This window comes from Odontesthes bonariensis, chromosome 2 (genome assembly GCF_027942865.1).
Source record: "Odontesthes bonariensis isolate fOdoBon6 chromosome 2, fOdoBon6.hap1, whole genome shotgun sequence".
In the NCBI taxonomy this organism is placed as follows: Eukaryota; Metazoa; Chordata; class Actinopteri; order Atheriniformes; family Atherinopsidae; genus Odontesthes; species Odontesthes bonariensis.
The window spans coordinates 8551979-8573376 of NC_134507.1; the positions used below are offsets into that span (position 1 = coordinate 8551979).

Genomic DNA, 21398 nt, shown 5'->3' on the forward strand with positions numbered 1-21398 from the left:
GAACTTGCAGTTTGCAGTTTATAAAGTTTATAAAGTATGTCAATTTAGACAAGTCACGCTTTAATGATTGGAATGCAACCAAACTGAAATCAGGTGAATGGAATTAAAAGAAATTACATCCCCATTCTGTGAGGATGGAGCAATTAAACTACGGAGGACAGGGATACAGTTAGCAGGGGCTTTGTCTCCAGAGGGAGCTGGGTCTTGCTGCAGAACTGTCCCACTTCATTGGCTGTACCATCACCATCTATCAATCCTTCACTTCACCCTGCCCCAACTACTGTATGCCAGAACCACTGCTCATTTCTAAATACATCTTGCACCACACTCTGCCTATCCCCAAGCTTGCTCTTTTTTTTCTTTTTTCTGGTTTTAGACCATGCTCTATTTCTTTTCTCTTTTTTTTGGTCTTAGCTACAATGGCTCTTGTCTCTTCTTTTTGACTCATTATGTAGCTTGTCTTGTCTTATTGTATACATTTTCTTGCTCATTTCAAGCTATTTTTCCCTTGTGCTTTGCTTTGGCATGTAATTATGTTTCCTACGTCTGCATTCCTCCTGACATGTCAACCAGGAAATAAGGTTTGTTGTGGTCGTGCGTTTTTTTGTCTATTGATGTAATATTTGGGCAATATAATTCATATTATATGTAAACGATTATTTGTTCACATGTTGCATAAACTGTTGTTGCTTTTGTAGTAGCAAGAGTGAATAAATACCATAGAATAATAGGTAATTATTTTCTATTGGTTATGTCTGGATATATGAAAACCATAAAATAAAGTCCAATTTTTATTTTATTTTTTTATTATTTTTTATAGATGTTGATACAAGAGTAACAGAGGCACTTACATATAGCAGTATACAATGGTGTGGTCATTAAACATGTTTGTATACACCCTTAGATTTAGATTATAGACTATACAATGAAAAAGGATTTATGACATAGTCTGTTTAAGATGATTTAACTGTCCTCATAAAAAAAAAAAAATAAATAAATAAAAGAAGAAAGAAGGGGGGGGGGTTGTATTGTCGCAAAAAAGTCCATAAATGGTTGCCATTTACTGTAAAATTTGCTTAAGTTTCTTCTACTTGAATATCTAATTTTCCCCATCTTTTAAAAATGACATAGTCTCTTTGATCCATTGTGTGCTAGAAGGAGCTGTTCTGGATTTCCAATTCAGAAGGAGGTGGCGTTTAGCAATTACAGAGGTAAAAGCTATTACTTCCAATTCTTTAGTGGAGTATAGGGTATAGTCTTCTGGAAGACCAAAAATGATAAAGTCCAATTTTTACACCAGTGCTCATTTCCAACATACCCAATATCGCAAATATTTGAAAGTACATGTACATGTACTGTACAGCTCAGGCTGGGCAAAGTTTAGGGTGGCTGACATGCATATCTTGTAATTAGTTGTGGCCTTATAGCTTATCTGACAGTAATATGTGATCTAGGCAGAGTAAAGTGAAGAATAACTTCTAGGCCCTTTGTGCTCTGTCCAAAATGGCCAGCCTGCCTATGTGGCTGCATCTCCTGGGTTACAGCACTCAATATTATTGATTACAAGGCAATTGTGTCTGACTTGCTTTAACCTCAAAGGGACCCCTCTCAGAGGAGGGTGGTGGGCCTCAGCCGGCAGCCAAATCTGGATTATCACAGGAAATCAATGAGAAATTTCTACCCACCCTCGGCGCTCATAAAAAAGCCATCACTCATTAGTACAGTGATCGCAGACAGATTAGGGGGCATTTGGCATTGTCAAGGAGGAGAGAGGGGCAGCACTGCTCTGATGAGCTGAGTAATGTCTTCCTTCCCAACCCCCTGATCTCTTCATCTCCAACATGATATGACTTTAAGGAAGCTTTGCTCAACAGGCCTAAATCACACGACAGGAGTGTAAACAGGCTGACAGGTACAGAGGGTGCGTGGTGCTTTCAGAGCTGAAGTGATGCACTAAATACTGAGCAAAATGTTGATCAAGTCTTATATGAGGGTGCTGATGATTCTGAACAAATTATTCCAAGGATTTTGGGATAGAAGTTCAACAACTGTCAGATAATAAGAGCTCCTTGGTAAGAACACAATCCAGCAATCACACTAGTTTGAACCAAACTTTTCATACTGAGGGTTATATGACCAAAAGCAATATGCACCATCATAATGAACCAATGGAGAAGTACATTCCAACCAGCGACCAAACGTTCAGTGTTCTAAGAACCCTGAGTAAACTTTCATATGTTTCATGATGATTTGGCAAACTCCCAAATCACACAGATCTAAAAATGGGAAAACAGGACATGAACAGTGTCCATCTCAGCAGAAGTGAAGCATGTCCTGCTAATTGGCTTCTTAAGAAAGAAGCTGGACAGCAGCCTCCCTTCAATAAAAGAGCCCTAACCCTTCACCAGGCAAGCAGTTGACATTAAGACACATGCCTTGAAAACCGCTATTTCATTGGAGATATTGTCTGCGCTTTCTTTGATCCTGTATGAACTGACAGTAGTGCTTTGCAAAACACTGTGAGGGAGAGTGGATTGCTTACACAGAATCAGAGGAGATGGTAATTATCTAGAACACGATGGGAGCACAGTGAGGCACTGCATTACAGCACCCTGTTACAAAACGCCTGAGCAGGCACAACTCATGCCGTACATACCCTGTCCTGTCCAGCATCGTGTTGTGCGTTTCTTACGTGTGTCAGTGACAGAGGAAGAGTTTGATTAATGTTTACTAGCAGTTCAAAGGGTGCCACATAACGAGACATAGTGGGGTCAGCTGGGAGTGTGCAGAATTTATCAAGTGAATGCTGAGTAGCAGTGACTGTAACAGGAAAGGTAGAGATTGATGACCAGCTCAAAGTGGTGATGGAAGTAACATGTTGATGACAATGACACTTATTGAGTTACTGTCTTCAATTTACTCAGGTAACATTAGTTAACTGTGACAGGAGTTAGGGTTTTATAATAATAAAAGTCTGAGGCAGGAAAGTGCAGATAACTGGCTGAGCAACCCTATTTATAACAAACAATTACAATAATAACTCGTGTTTTTAAGCGCTGTCTAGTTGCATTTTAGCTAACATAACTGTTCAACTCCTGCCCGGTATCCATTTGCATCATGTGCGTGTAATCTGTGATGAGTGTTCTTACCTACAAACAAGACTAATCAATGCAAACTGAAATCTGTATTTGTCCAACTCAGTTCAAGATTAAGACTGACCAAGTGGGCTGCTTTTTATCATCCTAATGTGCCAGAATTCTACTAAATGTTGCTGAAAGAATGTGTTCTTTACTTGTTTTCTATGACCTATGAGATCAAATCATTAGAGTAATATTCATTCAATTTCAAAGTAAAGTAAGTACAGACACAATTCAGTAATACACTCGACAAACAGTCTACAGAAGAGACTACAGTGGCCATTTTCTATGTCTGAGAGTAGACAGGAAAAATAACCCAAAAAAGTCCCACATGACAGACTTTTGATGGTCAAATTGAGGTAAATATATATATTATACACTATTCACTGATTTTTCCCTTCATTGACTTATTGACTTAAAAACAATTTTCAATATGTCATCATGACCCTCTTAATCTCTATTCTGATTTGTCTCAACATCCATGTGCAATTTTTACAAGGCAATCTTAATGTTTTCCTTTCTAATACTGTAATCAAGGCAAGAGCATACTACTTATTTCAGTATACAGAACATATTTTTTTTCTAGAAACCTGTGATTTAATTCCCCCACCCCACAAAAAAAACTATAGACAGTAATGTAAAAGCATATTTACATAGCTCAGCAAGTGACTTAAGTGGTGGCAATTACGTCTGATGGCACTAGTTTTAGCCCTAAATTGTAACAACATTGGTGAAGCAAAATGCTGGAAATACCAACAGATCTGTCTTTTACTCTCCTGGATAAAGTGAATCTAGCTAACCAATTTGCCACTGAAAAAAGCAGGAATTCTTTCCAAAACCAAACATATACGTTTTGTGATTTTCAGTTGAATATGCTCGTTGCCTGAAAACAAATCTATCTGTTGATTTACAAAAATGAAAAGTGATTGTCCTGAAAGTTTCCCTCGAATGTGTGTAACAGATATGGTGCGACGCCACTACCTGTGTTTGTGACACTTATGAAGAGATCAAGATCAATTTGCTGCCAAAGATAGTAAACTTTGATCATTTGAAAAGTATTTCTGCTTAAAGTTCAACTGAAATTATAGTCTGGAAACTTATAGTTATTGATCTTAATGCTTTATAGAGTAAAGAAAATGTTCTGTAGTAAAGGCAATGATAAGTTGTACTCACATTCACTTGAATAGAATTTAGTCTTTGTACTTTGAGTTTTTTCCCATTTTCTGCTATACGGAACATTTTAGAAGAAAGCAGTAACTTTTCCCTTTTACTATTTTACCAAGAAGATACAAAACCAGCTCTTTCCTCTGTTACAGATTGCTGAAAAGCCGCATTATAAGGGCAATCAGTGTGAAACTAGTTCTCTAACGAAGGTTAAGCGCTGCAGCTGTCTGCGATGCTTTCAAAGCAAAGCCAGGAAACTAGCAAAGAATACCACCCACTTATTTTCTCACTAGACCGTGACCCACAAAGATCTCCAAACTGACTTAATCTGCCAATAATTCTCTTGCTATATTGCCATTTTATTACTCTGGAAACCACAGGTATATCTTATGCACCTACACTCAAATAGAACTCAGTATCTCTGCCACACCAGACACCTAATGGCAGTTTGTGAGGAATATGTGAGGGACATTTTTGTTATAATGTTAAAACATGCTTTTTTCTCTCGGTAACCCCACCCAGGTATTTAATAGTCTAAACCTTAACCAGGTGTTTTCATTTCTGAAACTTACTAAGTGTTTTTTTTGTACAAAAAAAAGAAAAAAACAACAACACACCACTGAGTGACACAGAGATTTCATTTGTAAGGCTAAAATGTGCAAATGTTTATTTATTATTTTATTTTCTGTCGTCCTCTACCCTAAAGAGCAGACTTATTGTTTTTACCCCAAAAACTCAAGTTAGTTATCAAACACCTGCCTCTTCAACAAGTTTTCTGTACACTTGGTCTTTATCCTCCGCAGCGAGCTTGGTAAAGCTGTGCCAGCAGAGGCATGCGTGTATATCAAACAGCATAAACACAGACAGCTGTGTCAGAGGGCAGCTGATAGCCTGTGGAGACTCATTCATCTCCCTTTGTATCTTTATTTGTTAGGATACAGTCATGTTACTCTGCCAACAGTTGACCTTCTTTTCTAGTTGAAAGATCAAAACGCACCATTTATTAGCTCCTCTAGAGCGCAGATGACCTGTGCATCTCAACGTTTCACCTCTCACTTCATGCAGTCCTGCCTTCCATCTTACTACTTTACTCTGGCTCAGTGTTTCTCCATGTTGTTTCAGCCACATTTCAGGCTGCATTCCAGGCATAAACACCAGCGACTAGGATTTGTCACACAACAGGAGTGCCATTAAATTGCTGTTTTTTTAGTTTTACATTTACATGGTCTATTTCCAAGAGAGCTCTGAGAAATTCCGTCAGGAAATTTCCTATTTGATTTTTTTTCATAATGGTTTCGCACCCACATAAAAATGAATAAATACAGGGATACAGGGATTAGTAACAATAGACTACAACAGGATTATTGTGGATGTTTGTCATAACTATGAACTATTTCAGTTGTGGTAAAAAAGGCACTGTCAATAGTCAGAAACAACATAAGCATAAGCCCTCAGCACGCCGTTGGCTTCACATCTGTATGGACAGCAGCACACAGGACCTGACAGCTCACCTGTAAAACAACTTGCAAAATCATCTTCTCTGCCCTCCCCTCCTTTAAAGGCTTTTTTTTTTTTTTGCTTTTTTGCCCAGCAGTTCTGCTCGACTGCCTCGGCTGATTTAATGACCACACACAGCTGGACCACAAGAGAGGTAGCCGTGGAAATTGGAAAAGTGGGAAGCATAGTGATCATAATCGCAACATACCGGAAATGTTATGTATACCAAAGCAAAAGGAGAAAAGATAGGAGGCATTTAAGGACTGTACATTCTCTGCCAAAAAGCTGTCAAATAGAGGCCAACGCATTTCAACCAAAATAGTGCAGTGCATGAACTACAGCACGATTATTGTGAAAAAACACATCTGTCCACTCCAATCAAATAATAAAGGAGAAGTCATATATCAATATATAGTCAAACATACAGACAAATCAGTTAAAACATCACATCGATGAACCATCCCATAATAGTTACTCAAACAAACACAGAGACAGGATGCTTTCACACCAGCTCTGACACCAAATCTTTCCCAAAACTTCCAATCACATTTTTTAAATATTCTGGCTGAACTAAAACAATTACAGCTGCAACACGGCACAAAATTAGATGCCTCGTTTAGAAATGTATTCATTTCTTACACTCTCCTCTGTCTTCTCTTCAACAACTTCCCTGTTCTTTGATTTTACAACATTTTCATCCTTTCTTGTCCTCAAACACTGCTCTGCTTCCTGTCTAAGGCCTCGTACAGCAGTCCTGAAGAGTTACTGTATCTGCAATTCGTTTCTCTATCCTTCTTACTGAGTTTCATTTGGACCTGTCATTCGAGGTGTCAGTCAGATATGGACTCTCCACCTCAGTATATTTTTCTTCCTCTCGACTTCAGAATGAATTCAGAATGACAGAGGTTTACAAAGGGCAACTGTTTCAGGCATGCTATTCCCACATCATGCATGGAAAAACCTCAAGCAGCTTCTCTCCAGCTTATCATATACACCGTGCTGAATACAATTGCATATTTAAGATACTATCTGTGCAGCCTATGCGCATTTTATGATTTCTATATCGTGGCAGAATGGTGACAGCAGCAAAACATCTGCACCTATACAGTGATAGGCTACACTGAGTATGAACGCAAACTTGCAATATGGGAATCCATGCAGTGTATTACAACAGCATCTTCTCAGAGGCAGATCTGCTTTTAAGTTCTGATGCTGTACGCTGTGTAACCTGCCACTGTATGCATGGATTAGTCAAAGTCAAATTGTGCAATGTTTTATCTGCACACATAGTTAAGGTTGCACTTATTTGCCCTTCATATGTTAAGTCACTGGTGGACGAAATGTCACAATCAGAAGTGCTACAAGGATAAATTGATAAAGTTCAAAAGCTCTTCATGCTCTTTCATTCCTTAGAAAACATCTCATTCCACAATATTACCAGGACTCACTCATACCCACCAAAATTGTAATGGGGAAGAAGTAAAAAACTAGAGACTCCTTAATAGCATTACGCTGCAAAGCTGTTCCGGTCGTCAATAAAAGGAACCCTGCGTGGAGGCTAAAACGTCAGTGAGCAGTCAAAACAAATCTTCATTTACAGTTACGTGGAGGTGTGTGAAAAACACACAAAGAATAACTATCAATGACAACGGAATTTTTAAACTTAGTGGTGTTCTCCTTCAACCCGGTGTTGCGTCGGGTGACACATGAATAAATAAGAGGGCACCACGGCGCTTCCCAGAAGGCACCTGCAGTCGTCAAAGGCTACCTGAGATAACACTGAACACCTGACACCTCTGCGCAAGCATGCCCAGCTCCTCACATCTGACTTATAATTGTGTCTCCCAAAAAGTAACAGCACGTCTGCAACAGTTCATTTGATACGCCGCTGAAACGACATAACTTCAATTAACCGGCCGCAGACCCAATTATGTCAAACATCAACACATCAACAGTTACCCACCTAAAAAAAACTCTCCGAATGTGCAAAAACTGAAATATATTAAATATCCAAACGTCAAAATAAGACAACTACTGACTGAAAAAGTCATGAATTACGCACAACTACACTGCGCAGGAAATCCACTTTATCATAAAAGACATCCTTTGTGTGAAAACCTCTTCTTTTCCAGTCATGCTTCTATCTCGTGTCAAAAAACTCAGCGGGACGGTCATGTCATTATCATATTGTCCTACCTTCCTCGTCCGTGTCAGTCGCTGGCTGAGCGCCTTTAGGTTGGACTGCTTGTCCTGCTGTGATGCGTTACCAACTATCTGCCACCCTCTCCCTCTCTGCCTCTCTTCCTTCTCCCTCTGCCGTTAGCTTACTCTGTCCCCACCAACGCCCCGGTGATTGCAAATTTTGCTTCAGTGTTCAGAATCACCACTGCAAACCCTCCAAGTGCGACATCAACATTCACTTGCAGGCTCCTACTTCTTGGCCCGTGTTACTCTTGCTAAACCCGGGTTAGAATCCAACAATCCCTGCGCTCACAGCCACAACCTAACTTTAAAACGATGCTCCATGGCAAACTGATTCTATTTTTCTCCAAATTAGAAACGAACAAATTCTGTCCGTGTGCGAGGAAATGACTTGTTCATTTAGCCTTTGACGCAGTTTAAATGAACAACTGCCCTTTTCTGCAAATACTAAATCTAAGGCATAGCTCTGGTGAGTTTAGGAAAAAATGGTTCTGTGCTGATAAATCATTCGCAAGCTTCACGATGGAAGGCTGCATTGAGTGAGATTAAAGAGATCTATTTAGAAGCCCTCCAAATAAGATCATGAGCTCATCTGTTACACAGATTAAATTTGAAATCTATTATTTAATCACTGAGGAACTGAATCTAACGAAAATAGTAGGTGTGCTACCACCACCTAGTGTACAAAATCGGAATTGCAAATAAAAGCAGCAACCACAAATTTAAATGATATGACTGATTCGCACAAATTAAACAATTAAACTCTGTTTTTTTTGGTTCTTTTATACATTATTGTCCCCATTGAGAAATTGCTCTCGGGCCAAAATCCTACAGTGCTTGTAGACAGTGCATTGTGGAAATAACCAACAAAAAAAAAAATCAAGACATATATAAAGCACGGGACAAAGCAAGATCCATTCATCCATTTTCTGTACCCGCCTAATCCAACTCAGGGTCGTGGGGGGAATGGAGCCTATCCCAGCTGTCATTAGGTGAGAGGGCCACACAGAGACAGACAAACATGCACGCTCACAGTCACTCCAAGGGTCAATTTAGAGACACCAAGTAAGCCAGAGTACCCAGAGAGAACTCACGCACACACAGGGAGAACATACCAACTCCTGCTGTGAGGCAGACGGTGCTAACCACCAGGTACAAAGCAAGATATAAAATCTAAATAAATAGTGTTTCTACTATAAAATCATTTAAAGATAAATCAGTGGGAACATTAAAATAATTTAAAAAGCAAATATTAGACGCAAAACATATAAACTAAAATGCCATCGTGTCTGAAAAGATTAAGATAATCAAATTATGAACTGCATGGCTGAATCAACATGTTTCTTTATCTAGTAGTGTGACTGACATAGGAACAAAAAAGTTTGAGATCGCTGGCTGCTCATGTTAGCTCAGCATCCTCTGTCTAAAACCCAAAGAACCTGATGCGAATCCTGTGCAAAGTGCCTTTCCAAATGGTCTGAAGGGAGGGATAGTCTTTATTTTTTACCCATCAACCTTCATTGCTGCTTTTCCAACTTTTATTTTTACAAAACCTCAATTTTTAGGGTTTAGGCGGACAGAGAGAGTATTTTACCATACTGCAAATTCATAACTAATCGTGCTTTCTGGCACAGCAGTGTTTCTCACCCTGAACGGTCCAAGCCTGTGCAGGAAAGGCAGCCGCTGAGCTCATTTACCTCTTCTATGAAAGGAACAACTGTGTTCAAAACCTTGCTTCTAAAATTTGTATGTTTCATGACAAAGTCAGTAAGTCAAACTGTGACGGATGAGCTATTGTGTTCAGAAATCACTGAACATCGGGAGGCTGCTTATTTGAAGTGAGATATCAAAGGATGTGCTAATGTGCAACAAGCATCCCTTGAATAAAACCAGGGTGAAGAGATGACAGCAGATTAAAGGCAGTCAGTCTTGACTGTTACTGTTGTCTAAAGGTACAAACAACATTATGCTTTTATTTCTTTCTTTTTTTTTTGTTCTCTCTCTTGCTGACCACAAGCAGCAAAGCTAATCGCCTCAAAAGAAAAACAGAAATGTGTTGTGCAAACAGAAAAAACTCTTTCAGAAATATGTAAAGTATAGGTGACACACTGGGTCCTGCTGAAGATTCAAAGTAATACTTTGCTGCTCTCTACTGGATATTCAACACAAATACAACAAGGTTGCAGCTGCTTCTCAGACAGCAAGACTTCATTGATAACGTTGAAAATAATTTAGGCAAAAACACACGAGTTCAGCTTTTTTCCCCCCTTTAAAACTATTGAATAACTCGAGCTGTGTGTTTTACGCGTGTTCTAACATATTTTTTACTGTTAACATCAGGAAGATTAAACATTCAACTAGTTATTGTGCAACATTTGGTTCAGCGGATCTTTAAATGCTGAGCAATGCAATGTTGTTTTGCTCACCCAGCACAAATTTCGGAGCCTCGAGGGCAGAAACTCACCAAAACTAGAATACATTCAGTGAATATTTGCAGGGGATTAAAGTATTAAATGAAAATCACTGGTTTGCTTCTTTCCTGACTGAAATTACATATGTAGTCACTGGTTTATTAACACTAAAACATCACTGTGTTATGGCTTCAGCTTAACTGTTGAAGATAGAGCTGGTTTGAACTATGTTACACAACTCACAATCTAACACACAGACCAGGCAGATACATCTTAAGGGTAGAGATGAATGACTGTGGAGGAAAGAAGAAAAAAAATTGCACACAATTTTACAACTTTGTTTCAAACTTGCAGGTTTTGGCCTGATAAAGTAAAAAAAAAAAAAAAACTCTAATTCAAATTAAATCTTGTGAGAAGTCAAGGAGAGAAGTTTGGAATCAATCTTTACAATATGGTAACAGCTTGCTGTATTTTACATTCTAAAATAAAACCAGTCAAATGAATGTAGCAGAAAGCACGCCGAATTCTTTAAGGGATGTGGAGAGGAAGTATAAAATAGAATGGATTTACTTCAGTAGCCAACAGCCACTCCTACAGTGTAAGTACTGTTAAGACGAGTCAAGGTCTTCAATAAGTGGCTTAATTTAGTTGCTTCCAGCCACACTGGCAAAACATTTAGTTAAAGAGCCAACTTATGCCTGAAGCTCACAATTATAGTCGTTAAACGCAATTATGACATAAACAATATGTTAGCATTCGCCAACAGTGAAATTAAAGGACAACCTTGCCAAATTTTTTCTCCCATTCAGCCAAATAACCCAGTGTTTTGCAATTTGAACAGTTCAAAACAGAAAATGAACACATTTAAAACATCGCCTACCTATGCAATATTCCCGCGAAGACGCTGAATGACCTAAACTGATTAAAGCTCCTATAAAATAGCATCACGTTCCGTTTGGGCTGTCATTTCCCCTTCATTCACACCAGGAATAACACAGGTGAGTCAAATAAAGATTAATTACAGCTGTGACTTCAACATCGTGCTTCACTATAAGTAGCCTAAATATTGCTTGTTAGCCATTATACACAGTATCAAAGCTATTTAGCAAAAACGTAATTATAATATAATACTATATTAATAATGGCCCTGACATGTTGACATGTCATTTTGTGGCAGCTATTTTATTTCGTTCTCTTTGTTTTCCTACACGCTGTAACACGCTGTAACACGCTGTAACACGCTGTAACACGCTGACTCCTGCATGCTGAGGACAGAACTCAAGTTTCACGTCATTAGTTGGTTTCTTCATCTCGGCAGCTATTTCATTATTATTATTTATTATTATTATTATTACAAATATATAGGCTCAGTACAATTCTACACAATGCAATGGAATTTGTTTTGAATTGAGCCTATCCCAGCAGTCATCGGGTGAGAGGCAAGGCGGGGTGCACCCTGTAAAGGTCGCCAGGGCAGTCCACAGACAAACGAGACAAATGCCCACACACACACACACGCTCACACTCACTCCTAAGGACAGTTTCTTCAGAGACACCAGTTAACCTAACATGCATGTTTTTGGACAGTGGGAGGAAGCCAGAATACCCAGGCATACACGGGGAGAACATGCAAACTCCACACAGGAAGGCCCCAGCCGGGAGTTGACCCTGGAACCCTCTCGCCGTGCAGCCCTTGTTTTGAATTATTTGTGATTAAATGTATTGGGATGAAACTAGTTTGTTTTCTTCGTGATGTGTTTTTGTGAATTGGTGGTACATATTTCAAGGTGAGTTGAACTGAACTGAATTGAAATATTGTGTAAAAGCTGACATATTTTTGCAGCAAGATGATAAACTATCTCTGAACAGCCTGGTGATTGTGAATCTGACTGACTGACTTTTCACGAATTATAAAACATGACAGGAATGTCTCAGTAAAATCTACTGTGTGTCTTCTGTCCATGTATCCACACTTTAATTGGATCTTAAATTAAGACTTTTAGTTTGATGAAAGGGATGCCAGTGTTTGCTATGTTGTGTGATGCTGCGTGACGGAAGCCACGTCTACCGCGAGAGTGAAGATTTGTTCCAAGTACTGGTGTGTATACCTGGGCGGACTAAAATTGTGTCTTGACTGTGGATGAAAATGAAGATTTTGCTAATAAGGACAGATTTTATTTGGTGTGCATCAGATTTGATTAGAATCTTCCATAATTCTTGACACTTGAGAGGCAGAAATTAGATCCTTCACTTATATTGAGGCAGGCGGTTGCATCAGTTTCTCACACCGTGTGTGAGAAAGGTTCTTCTGTGTTTTGAAGAGTGCGTGCATATTCTTAATAACTTCTCAGCTGTCATCTGGAAGACGCTCGTGCCAAAATTGGTACGAGGGTGAAGAAAGTTCAGTCTATTACACTGGCACTCTGGCAGTCAGTATTACCTGGCCAATTGTTGGCCAAGGTTAATGAGCTTCCCTATTAGTGGAGGTTCTCTAATACCTTTGGAAGGACTCGCTATGAGACCGTGCCAAGTAGTGTAGGGTTTGTGGTACCCATTGTCTTATCATTTTTCTCTGTGGGTGTGGGGAGTGTGCGCTCCACAGATTGACCCATGCACACTGGAAGCATTAATGAGCTCGTCACACAGAATCTGCTTATGGCTTTCCATATGAGAACATATACGTTTCTGTAAAGATGAGAGAGAAGGTGAGGAAAAACTGCTGAAAAGAATGTAAAACCTCACATTTAGGGACAGATAAGTGGTTCAGGGAGGGATGACTAGCTGATGAATTAGTTGACTGTGGAAGTATGTGAAGCTCTCTCTGGGTTTTTGGCAGACCGAGCTGCACAGTTAGATGGAGCTGAAAATGCTGGATGTCTCAAAGACACATTCAGCAGTGAGCCATGACAATGACCCTCGCAAATTACCCTGATACACGATAGAAGTGTGTAATGCAGCATGACTGAGGCTGGGATGACTGAGTAAGTTGTTCCATACTTCATACTTTTCTGGTGATTTGATCATGTCACCTTCCCAAAGAAATACTGCAGAGCCACCTTTCAAATTGTGCATGATCCAAAGCCAACCTCATTTAAAGGCAGACCTATCTTAATGTTGAAACCAATTTAAGACACTCACAAACTTTAATCTCATGAGTCATTTTTTTTAGCAAGACATTGTGTAAACTTACAGGATGATATGGCGTGAACGCACAAATGCATCCTCTAAATGTTTAGCTTTGGAGGGAGGACAACTGATTTCTCATTACAGAGGGCTTCCAGGGGTAATTAGATCATTTAAAGGCTTCTTGCATTTCATGGTCAGTTGCACATGCCTTATGTGATGCCAGGCTTTCCCGAGATTCAGATGTGAGAGTGCATACAATGCACGAAGCACTAAAACACATGAAGGGCTGTGGCATAATTTTATGCACGGCATTCTGCTGCATTGAAACAGAACAATAAAAAAAGGAGGAAACAGAAAAATCTGACACAGCAGATGCAGCAGAGAGAATAAAACCTATTGGTTGCTTTTTGACAGACTTTGTCGCAGTTGCAGATGGCAGTTTGAGTTCTCGTGAATAACAAGGAGCGTGGTAGACCTTGGTCTGTTTCTTAGAATCGTATTCAAATCAGATTATAGGGAGTCTTGGAAGTGGAGAGCACAATTTGCTCAGAAGAGAGAAGTCATACAGGCAGGACAGCAGTTGGTGTTTGATACTCATCCAGCTTCTGTTTCTCTTCTTACTTCATTACACATCCTCAGGCATGCCGTTCTTAATGGCGATTCACGGTCACCAGGGAGTTAAGATTAGAAACAGTCTTGGGTAAAAGCTTATTCCCTTATTGTTTTATTATTCGTTTCTCCATCCACATGCATACTACGTTTATTTGTTTATCATTTCAATGAGAGTTTATCAGATTTTTGGAAAAATCCCATATGAGGTTTACATCCCTCTTATGCAACAGACCGTTACGCACTATTATAAGCCACATCGCAGAGATCAATACTGGTAGCAATATATATGTCAGACATTACCGACTTCAGACATATTCTCAGAGCTTAAAGGCGCAGTTAGGCTAGTAACAGCATCATCGCTGACCTTTAGTGGAGAGTTGTAAAGTGTAACAGAACTCAGCCATGATTAAGGACTTTGTTCTGTCCCTGTAATGAATTTTGCACTGAATAACCACGAGCAAGCACTGTCAACCCTTCAGTAGTTTTACTGAGTGTAATCACCATTTTTTTTTAATGAGCCTACTTCAGTCGGTCAGTCCATTCCTTTTGCATGTGCCAAATCTTTCATCATTTGTCTCGCTTGTCTTTTTGCCATTTAATCAGAAATGCAAGGTTTTCTCATTATCCTCTTTTCTATTTATTCATTTTTTTTATTTTCATAAAAAAAGTTTAATTAGCAGAACTTCTGCCTTCTTTGGTTGCGAGGTTGTACTGTAGATCAGTTACCTCTATACTAGCAGCTTGAGTGTGTAGCATCCTTTTATGGGGTACGTAACAAGAAACGGTAAAAAAAAAAAGAGCACGTTCTTAAAACAAGGAGCTCACATTGTCTCACACCTTTGCTGTGTTAACCATTAAGCTTAAACTTAACCGGTGCATTATCTTTCTGAGATTATTGTCAGAGAAATATGACATGACTGATTTCAATTAGTTACAGACACAAGTCCAGATATGAGGATTTTTACCACAGCTTCATCTGGAGCTGCAGTAGAGGATGTATTCCCAAAGCAAGGCAAAGATTGAATTTTAAATTTAAAAGAAAAAAAAAAAAACGTCCACCTTGTCCATCAGAGCTCCCTACAAAGCCACATCTCTACAGCTTTGCACATGCAACACCCCGGTGAGCTAGAAGAACAGTGAGCTAGCCTTTGGCTTACACCAGAAACCGCAGTAAATATGTCACTGTCTGGCTCTCAATTTGGCTACATTAACTGTACAGTAATCTTGCCTCCTGTAGTGATACTTGATATGAAAGATTTAAGTTGCAGATCTTTCTCTGCCATTAAAGTGCTGTCTGCTAGCTGCTGTCGCTCTCTGTCCTTGTAGCATTGCAGAGGCTTAGGTGACCCAAATTAATGCACAGTGTGCACGCAGAAAGGAAAACAAACAGGAGGAGTAGCTCCGGTAAGCTGACCTTTTTACAGGCCTGTGATGGACAAAAAAATTATAGATTTTTGAAAATTACTTTCCCAAAGCTGACATGTAGATAGCTGGCAGAATGTGAAGAGAACATCAACACATCTGATTAGAAGTGCTGTTTTAGAACATTAGATACTATTCCTTTAAACTTTAAAGCATCACTTGTGAATCTGGCACTTTTTTGCTCTTTGGCTCCCCCTGAGTTTTGAGATAAAACACCACTGTTGTGAAAAAAATCAATTCTGACTCCCAACACTTATGCAGTCATGCATACACATTTCTGTCATGCTGAAGAGGTAGACAAAGAGACCTCAAGAGGCAACAAAAATGACAAGTGACAATATAGGATAATGTTACAGGAACTAATAAGAATAATACAGCCTGTTTTTACAATATATGTACATATATGTGTGTGAGATCATACTATATTCAGATGCACATTGCACTCTGTTCGCCATGTCCACATGCTGTACATACATTCTGTATATTTATTTAGTGGCTTAGTACCCATATTTAATGTACACTGTACAGAACTCCACTGTGCATACACTCGGTGTACATAAGTGTGTATGAGTCAAGGTCAAAGTCAAATTTATTTATATAGCACATTTCATGTACAAAACAATTCAAAGTGCTTTACATAAAGTAAAAGCATTGCAGCCGGGAGTGGAAGAAGCATTAAAAATACATAAAAGAATACAAAAAGAAAGAAAGAAAATAAGTAAAATTAAATTAAAATGATTATAGACAAGCAACAGTCTAGATAAGTTCAAATATACCATGCAGATTTCATGCATAGACACATGAGAAAATAAATGTTTTAACCTTGATTTAAAAATGTCTACATTTGGTGAAAGTTTAATCTCCACTGGCAGTTTGTTCCACTTGTTTGCAGCATAACAGCTAAATGCTGCTTCTCCATGTTTAGTCTGGACTCTGGACTGAACCAGCTGACCTGAGTCCTTGGATCTAAGAGCTCTGCTGGGTTTATATTCTCTGAACGTATCACAGATGTATTTTGGGCCTAAACCGTTCTGGGATTTGTAAACCATCAGCAGGCTTTTAAAATCTATTCTGTGACTGACTGGAAGCCAGAGCAAAGATCTTAAAGCTGCTGTGATGTGTTCAGATCTCTAAGCCCGGGTTAAAACTCTAGCAGCAGCGTTCTGGATGAGCTGCAGGTGTTTAATGCTCTTTTTGGGAAGTCCAGTTAAAAGAGCATTACAGTAATGGAGTCTACTGGAGATGAATGCATGGATGAGTTTCTCCTGGTCTGTTTGGGAGAGGAAACCTTTAATTCTGTTGATGTTTCTGAGATGGTAAAAAGCTGCCTTGGTGACAGCTTTGATGTGGCTGCTGAAAGTCAGATCTGAGTCTATCAACACTCCGAGGTTACGAACTTGGTCAGTGATTGTAAGAGCCCGAGTCTCAAGATATTTACCAACGCTGACCCTCTTCTCTTTGCTACCAAACAGAATGATCTCAGTTTTGTCTTCATTTAATTGTAGAAAATTATCTCTCATCCGGGTGTTTACTTCCTCCAGACACTGACACAGTACGTCTGCTGGGCTGCAGTCGTCTGGTGACAGAGACACATAAAGTTGTGTATCGTCTGCATAACTGTGATAATTGATGTTAAAGTTCTGTAATATCTGACCCAAAGGGAGCATATACAAGTTAAACAGAGAAGGTCCAAGAATTGACCCCTGGGGGACTCCACAAGTCATGGCCACTCGTTCAGATACAGTACTGTTCAATCTGAAGCAATCCAATTCTTCCAATGCACTTTCTGTACATAATTCTGCTTTTGCACTTCTGCATTCCATTGCCTCTGTACTTGTACTCTTCTCAATGACAATAAAGTTGACTCTAATCTAATCTAATGTGATGAACAAACATCACTCACAAAAAGACAAAAAAATGATACCTTATCTGTAATATGTTTTTTTAAAACCTTTTGAACCATTTGAATATTGTGTATGTGTTGTAATCATGTGACGTGCAACGTAAATTGGACTGTTTATATCACAAAGGCATGTATTTTAAGTTAAAAGAGAACCTTTTGAAAGACTCCAAAGACAAAGAAAGACTTTGACATGAAATTGGCAAAAAATTAACAAAAATTTTTTTTACAAGAGCAGAACTTATTTGCAGTCTGAAAAGGAGAATGAGGCGGCTGAATGAGGCTTCATCAGTGAGGCAGAGATGACAACGATAAGGTTATAACTTACATTTCAATCTCTACTGAATAACATAGCATTGGTGAACATATCGTTTATTTACCATTATCCATGGAACAGAACGCTAAAGTAAGTAAGTTTGTTTCTGGAGCATACAAGCATATTTCAGTGTTCTCTGGGCGAGAAATTATCATGATTGTATTTTTTCATGATTATAAATCTGCACATCAACAACTTTACTGACGGAGCCAAGAAAAAAAAAAAGCAACATAACATAAATCAAAGGGAGCCAATTGGTTGATACATACCAACAGCAACGTCAAAGCTAAATCTAGATCCGTCCGTCATTCTGTTTTCATCTCTGATCTTTCTCCAGCAGTAAAATCCATTCGGACGCTGCATCTGCCGCAGGGTTGTTTTTGCCAAACTCTTTTTCCGAATACTAAAGCGTCTTTGTTTGTTTCTCTGTTTCCTTCTTTCTTTTAGTTTCATTATTTCGTTGAGAGTGTGTCGTCATATCCAGCTGTTGGTGTGTGAGGTTGTTCCGTTAAGCAAAACAGTGCTCTGAGTGCTCTGAGTAAGTCTGAGGCCCAGGAATGAGCATAAAGAAAGGTCTGTATAGTTCAAAACAAATCAGAAGCATATATTTAAGAGCAGTTTTAAGGTTCACACACTTCAGTAATACACAATGATGAACTGCGCATTTATTTATAGTATTTGTCCCATCAAATGCTCAACTCGCCTCCTACAAAGTAGAACATAGAGCTGTCCCATGTAAAAAGCTCCACGCTATAGCAAAGGAATTAATGCTTCCCTCCGCCTTTAATATTGTTGCATTGTTGAAACATTTTGGGAAACACTGGTAATGGGGATTCAGAAGGATATACAGTACTGGGTCAGTAAGAGATACTAAATGGAAACTGACAGTCTCTCTTTTAAATGCAGTTTGAAATTCTTTATTTTCATAGCAGAGTCATAGTACCCTATAAAACTCCGATGTCTTTTGGGATGCAAGACTTCTAAACAGGCTTCATGGAGACTTGGTGTCTGCTCAAACAGAATTTTCTGCTCAGGAAGGTTCCCAACTGAATGAAATGACCCGGCAGTATCTAAGCAGGCAGCCATAATGAAGGACATAATTCTGTCACACAATTCCCTACAGCAGCAACTTTCAAAGCAACGTTCATGTGGTCATAACTGTAATTGCTGTTGAGAAATATAAACCCATATGGAGAGAAGGGTGAATATGAGCAGGCTGTGACAGCAATATCTGTCTCTTTGTGCCTTTTTTGCTTTCTCTTTTAAATTCAAAACCTTAATCATATGATAGGATTTCATAATGTATCTTATGAATCCTATTGTCTTATTGTATAGCAACATGACAAGACTGCATTAGGTGGACATATCGAAAGCATGGTTCAGTGCTGCAGACCCACATCACAACTGAGCATGCTCGGATTTTCGTAACACCACGGTTTGTCTTTTGGACTATTCAACAGGATCTTTTCCTCCTTTTCTAATGGAATTCCACCAGTAGGAATCCTCCTCCAATAACCAGATTTTCCATCACAAGTGCTCTTGGTGCATAATGCAAAGGCAGCATTAGAGGGTACCATGTTTAGTCCACATAAAATAAAAAAATAAAAAACGCATGACAAAACACAATAACACAATTTTTTTTTTTTTTAAATTGACAAAACGACTTTTACAGCTCATGAATTGATTGACTGGGAACTCTTTTTGAGAGTTCAAATCGCCAAATGTTTTGGTTCGTACATGCGGAGTGATTTCATTGATTACATTTGTAGCATTGCTTTTGTTGTGCACCCAACCATCTATATAAGGTATTATGTATAAAATAACTGTGAACTAATGTATTCTCTACTTTAGGGCATATTCTAAAGTCAAATAATGCTGGCTCAGAAAATATCTGACTTAATATATCAAATCAAATTTATTTGTATAGCACATTTCATGTAGAAAACAATTCAAAGTGCTTTACATAAAATAAAAGCATTGCAGCAGGGAGTGGAAGAAGCATCAAAAATACATAAAAGAATAAAATAGAATAATAGTGCATAACTTTGTATTATATCCTAATTCCTGTTTGCTATCTGATCATTTTCTGCCTCTGGACTTCATGTTGCCACAAATAGAACTTTTTTGATCAAAAAAATATTAATGTGTTTATTGGAGCAAACAATTTCATGGACTATGAAGATAATTCGGGGTCTGGAGAGTTATCTACTTAAGCACCGATAGAAGAGTCACAATGATATTGTATTTTCCTTGTAGCATGTTGGCTCAACAAATCCTCAAGGTCAACGTGGGCCCATTATCTGTGAAGTACCTCCTTTTTTAAGAGCTATTATTCATGCAGCCAAAGTGAACAAGACTAAATTTCAGTTTCTGCAGCTGTGGGTTCAATCAATGGACACTACCTTGTCTGAATAAGTCACCACATGTTTATATTGCAAATGGTTCCTCTACTAAATCAAGCAGACTGATGTCTTATGTCTGTTAGCTAACAAATAATACATTCACTACATTTGTTTTGGTATAAATGCATTTCACGTGTAACAACAACAGTAACTAATAGCATCCTTGTATGTAGTTATGATACTAAAAGGTCTTAAGTTTTTACTGTGAATAAGACATACAGTGTAAGGTTGTGCCATGCTCTAAAGGTTATAAATAGGTGGGTGATATGACCATTAAGTCTCAAAAAGCTATGAAATCCCCAGCCAACAGGAGGCTGTGGACTCAAAGTACAGCGCAAGGTAAGTCAATGCATGTCCTTTATTCAACAAGACAAAACATCTCAGGGGTAAATCATTGGATTTTTTCTTACCCTTGTTTAAAGAAAAGATTGAGGAGCCACTTCAACATCCCAAAGATTTTTTTGTCTCAGGTGTTTAAGAGATTGATCAATGACAGGGTTCCAATCCCGAGTAAATTAGCTTATCTGTGTGGCTGAGAAATCTGATCCGATTATGAAAGAGGACAGAATGGCTCACTCTCACGTTCTGTTTGTGTGCATACCTGTGTGAATCGTGGGTATGAATATTGTTGTGAAAGAAGAACATGGAATATTGAGGAAATTTTATAGGTGTGTTGCACATGCAGTGAGCTTTTGCGCACACGTCAGCTGGCAAAGTAAAAACCATTTCAGCTCTGATTCAGTTCCTCTGTTTTACTAAATACTGTAGTAAATGCCTGCAACTGAGCCGTTATTACAAAAAGACAAACGGATGAGACTCTGACATCAAATAAAACCGCAGTCGGCCCCAACCAGACTAAAAAAGCCCCATAAATATTCCCAATCTTGCTGCGGTTTAATATCTCACCACTTTGTGCCCTTTTCTAAATTCAGAGCAAATTTCTGACATTAGCTACTAATCCCATTGATGCCACTGATACCTGGGATCTGATCGATCAAGCTGTACTTTGCTTAAAGGCCGACAGCAATATTATGAACATTAGATGGGGAACACTGACAGGAAATAGCCTTTTTTTTTCTAAATTTCCCTTTTTTTCCGTTCAGAAGTGACTGATTGTATTGGCCCATTAGAAATCCTCAGTCATTAACATTCACAGCTTCAGAGTCCTTTACATACCTTCAGTTGTCCTTGTCTTTGTGTGATTTGACA

General features: G+C 38.8%; 1 protein-coding gene across 1 annotated transcript in view; it reads right to left on the minus strand.

The window, feature by feature from the left end:
• The window catches only part of cdh23 (cadherin-related 23), a 186002-nt gene extending 177959 nt beyond the window's left edge, over positions 1-8043 (minus strand). Inside the window, exon 1 of the mRNA XM_075475682.1 lies at positions 7995-8043. The gene's annotated coding sequence lies outside the window, so the exon portion shown is untranslated. The remainder of the gene's footprint in view (positions 1-7994) is intronic.
• Positions 8044-21398: the final 13355 nt, after the last annotated feature.